This window comes from Triticum dicoccoides, chromosome 3B (assembly GCF_002162155.2).
Source record: "Triticum dicoccoides isolate Atlit2015 ecotype Zavitan chromosome 3B, WEW_v2.0, whole genome shotgun sequence".
Lineage (NCBI taxonomy): Eukaryota > Viridiplantae > Streptophyta > Magnoliopsida > Poales > Poaceae > Triticum > Triticum dicoccoides.
Genome location: NC_041385.1, coordinates 486892963 through 486897904, shown reverse-complemented (window position 1 = coordinate 486897904; position 4942 = coordinate 486892963).

Genomic DNA, 4942 nt, shown 5'->3' with positions numbered 1-4942 from the left:
GCTGCCGTCGCCCGTGCCGCCGCCCCGCACCGCCGAGCCGCCCCGCAAGCCCGCCGCCGAGCCCCGCGTCGCCGGAGTTGCCTCGCCGGAGGTAACACGCCGATCCGCCTCCGCCCGGTTTAATAAAAATGATCTGGTTTTTTTAGAAACCCTAGTTCGTTTTTTTCGGTTCGCCGGTTTTCTCGGTTCGTCTAATTAGCGGAAGTTCGTCCGTACATTCGTTTAAACGAACGGTTTTCTTCCGTTAGTTACAGATAACAAACGTTCGTTCGTTAGTCTGTTCATCAGTTTTGTTTTATCGCATTTATCTTCGATTATTTTGAGTATCTAGTACTTGAGTTATCACATGTATCTCATCACTCATAATTAATATTGTTGGGTTGATAATTACTTTAATTTGGGATTGAGTTGGGGATATACCTTCTCAATGTTTCAACCACCATGATAGTTAAATTAAAATTTATTCCTTTGTTCTAGGAAAAATTTGCTTTTCGCAAAACTATAACCATAGAGCTTTCCACCAGCCATATATGCATGTAGTGATAGCATTATTCTGTTTTTGCTCTACTATGTTATATTGCTAGCATATTCCATGTGCTGACCCGTTTTCGGGCTGCAACGTATTATGTTGCAGACTTTTCAGATGAGGAGTAAGGTTTGTTAGGTCGTTGCCATGCAGCTCAGCTATGCCGTTGGAGTTGATGGACTCACTTTATCTTCCAAGCCTTCCGCTGTTATCGTATTAGATGGCCTTAAGCCATATTATTGTAATAAGTTCTCTTTTGAGACATTCGATGTAATAAGTGTGTGATTTCTACTCTGTTATAAATCCTTCGATCATTGTGCGTGTCAGCATTACTGATCTAGGGATGACACCGAGGCACAGAGACTTGACCGTTTGAGGTCGAGTCGCTACAAGATGGTATCAGAGCACACGCTAAGTGTAGGACACGACCACTAAGATAAACCATAGGTCACTCTTCTCTACTCATTTATGACTCTTCCTCTTCCACTCTTTAGGATGACGGAGAAGAAGAACAAGTTCGTGCAACTGGATGAGGATACACCTTTTGGACGCCACTTGAAGGAAGTCACTAGGTACTTGAACATTGGAATACCAAGTTTCACCAGGACATACAACGCCACCTTACCAGAAGAGGAGCGCTGGATGATTCAAGTACAAGTTCCAGGAAGGACGTTCTCGCCAACTTCTAAACCCATAGAATTTCTTTCGATGCACCAACCTAGAATCTAGGCAAGAGCATGGCAGCCCACATTACCATGGGACGCATTGGAGAAGTCTACAATAGGGAGCTCAAGGACACTACTTATCCAATATGTGGGCGCCGAGATGAGCAATGGGAAATGATTAGCACCAGGAAGGATAGATCCATTGCAGCTTTTATCCAGGAGCTAAACCAGCACATTTGACGTCAGGAGAACCAGATGTGCATAGACATGATGGAATTGAAGAAGGCAAAGACTAGGATCATCGAGCTAGAGGAAGAACTCAAGTTCACACACGATGGATATGAGGAGGAAATCAAGACACTACTGGAGAAGAACAACGACCTGGTTAAGAAGATCGGGATATTCATGGGAGGACCAGCACCGGGAGACGAAGACGACGACCCCACCTGCCCAGACAACTACATCATCATCGACGACACTGATTCTGATCCTAGTAATGATGACTATGAAGACGAAGCTGGAGCAGACATCATGGAATCTTCCACCGATCAAAATTTCTAGATGACCATCATATAATAGTAGTATTCCCACATGTATCTAGTAGTAGTTGAGCACTTTTGCGATAGTTCTAGACCACTGTATGCCCTTGCTTGATTAATTGAGTGAAATGATTGTGTTTGTCTCATGTGCATATGGGTATGCTTTCTAACTAGACCTTTTTCTCTTCTAATCTCTTCCATCTAAACCCATCAGATGCCTCCGAGACGTGACACCGGTTTTGCTTTCCCACCGGAGCTCACCCAGTTGATCCAGCAGCAGAATGCCTTGATGCAATTACTAGTTCAGAACCAGGGCAACAACAACAACAACAACCCGCCACCAGTGGACAACCTAGCCCGTTTCCTAAGGTTACAACCGCCGGTGTTCTCCAGTAGCACCGAGCCAATAGTTGCAGATGATTGGCTACACCATATCGGAAGGGAGTTGACCACCGCAGGGTGCACAGATGCGGAGAAGGTGCATTTTGCCGCACACCAACTGGATGGACCTGCAGCAGCATGGTGGGAGAATTTCACGGCCACCTATCCTATCGACACTGTCACATGGGCTCAGTTTCAGCATGCTTTTCGTACTATCCTTTTTCAGCTATGCAGATGAAGAAGCGGGAGTTTCACAATTTACGCCAGGGGAACCGTACTGTTGGCCAGTATGTGGATGATTTTAGCAAGTTATCATGCTATGCCCCTGATGACGTGGCCACTGATGCCGCGAAGCAGGAGAAGTTTATGGAAGGGTTGAATGATGAGATGGGCATGCAGTTGATGGTGGCAACCTTCAACAACTACCAGGAGTTGGTAGATAAGGCTCTTATGATCAAAGGGAAGCAGCAGCAGATTGAGAGCCGTAAGAGGAAGTATGGACAAGGGAAGTATAATTCAGTAGCTCACCAGAAGCCTCGCTTAACGCCGAATTCAGGAGGACTTGTTCATAACCATGGAAGTCACACCCGCACTGGAGGAGGATCGCATAACCATAATGGCGCTAAGAATGGAAATGGGAACGGAGCTAACAACAATCGCTCCAATCCAGCCACACCTGCCAAGAGAGACTTAAGTCAGGTTACTTGCTTTAAGTGCGGGAAGACTGGGCATTATGCCAATGATTGCCCTAAAGGAAGGAATGGAAACGGAAATGGGAGCACCGGGAAGAGGCCTAATCCATTCAACAAAGGACAAGTGAACCACGTTAACGTGGAGGAGGTTGAAGAATAACCGGACGCAGTAATAGGTAAGTTTTTGGTTAAGTCACTTACCGCTCTTATTCTTTTCGATACTGGTGCATCGCATTCGTACATATCAAGGGGATTCGTGGATAAGTTTAAATAGCAACCCAAACCTTGAGGACCCCTCTTTTAGTGAGCTCTCCTGGAGCAGAGTATATGGCTAGCCGATGGTGCAACTAGACACCCCTAACCATTGGGAAGCATGTTTTTCCGTCTGACCTGATTATCTTGGAGTCACAAGGATTGGACGTGATATCAGGTATGGACTGGATGTCAAAGTACGGAGGAAGTATTGACTGTGCTAGTAAGTCTATTTATCTCACCCCGCCGAAGGGGAAAAGGATTAAGTAAGTATCTAGGCATGTGCCTAGGAGGACCCAAGTGAATGCCCTCACACGAGTTGTGTAGGAGGAAGTGACTGTAGTAAAGGATTACCCGAATGTTTTTCCAGAAGAGTTACCAGGCATGCCACCGGATCGAGACATTGAGTTTTTGATAGAGCTATTGCCAGGTACCGGGCCAATATCCAAGAGACCCTATCGGATGCCCGCAAATGATCTGGAGGAAATTAAGAAGCAGATCAAGGAGTTGTTGGAGAAAGGATATATTCGAAGGAGTTCATCACCTTGGGGAGGTCCAGTACTTTTGGTCGAGAAGAAGGATAAATCCCTGAGGATGGTTGTTGATTACCGAGCCTTGAATGAAGTAACGATTAAGAACAAGTATCCACTACCGATAATCAATGATCTGTTTGATTAGCTGGAAGGAGCTAAGGTGGTTTCGAAGATCAATCTATGATCAGGATACCATCAGTTGAAGATCTCAGAGAAGGATATACCAAAGACAGCGTTCACCACACGCTATGGATTATACGAGTATACGGTCATGTCGTTTGGACTGACAAACGCCCCTGCCTATTTCATGAGTATGATGAACAAAGTGTTCGTGGAGTATTTGGACAAGTTCATTGTGGTGTTTATCAATGATATTATGGTATATTCGAAGAATGAAGAGGAGCATAAAGAGCATTTGCGATTAGTTCTCGAGAAACTCAGGGAACACCAGTTATACGCCAAGTTCAGCAAGTGTGAATTTTGGTTGAAGGAAGTTGGATTTCTTGGGCATGTTATATCAGGAGAAGGTACAGCAGTAGACCCCAGCAAGGTTCAGTCGGTCACTGAATGGTTGCAACCCACTTCAATTGGCGAGATCCGCAGTTTCCTTGGACTCGCGGGATATTATCGGAGATTCATTGAGAATTTTTCCAAGCTTGCAAAGCCAATGACTGAACTATTGAAGAAGGATACTAAGTTTAAATGGACAGAAGATTGCGAGGCAAGTTTTCAGGAGTTGAAGGAACGTTTGACTACAGCCCCAGTGCTAACATTGCCAGATATACATAAGGAGTTTCAAGTGTATTGTGACTCCTATCGCTTGGGACTTGGATGTGTGCTTATGCAGGACGGAAAAGTTGTTTCGTATGCCTCACGACAACTGAAGCCCCATGAGTTGAACTATGCCACGCATGATTTGGAGTTAGCATCCGTAGTGCATGGATTAAAGACTTGCAGACATTACCTTATTGGAAACCGTTGTGATCTGTACACGGATCATAAGAGTTTGAAGTATATTTTCACCCAAAAGGAGTTGAACCTTAGACAGAGGAGATGGTTGGAACTTATAAAGGATTACGATATGAAGCTACACTATCATCCAGGAAAGGCCAATGTTGTAGCAGACGCTTTTAAGTTTTTATTTTATTTTCTATGATTTTATTTTCTGTCAGTGAAATTATTTAAAAAAAAATCTTCCCCGCGCCCGACTCGGCCAAAGGCCCAGCCGAGCCAGGCCGCCGCCGCCGCCTCCCGCGCGCGCGCGCTGCAGCCGCCGCCGACTCGGACAGGAGTCCGAGCCGGACTCCTCGCCGCTGCCACCTTGCCCCCTCCTCCAAGCAGCCTCCCCCCCTTT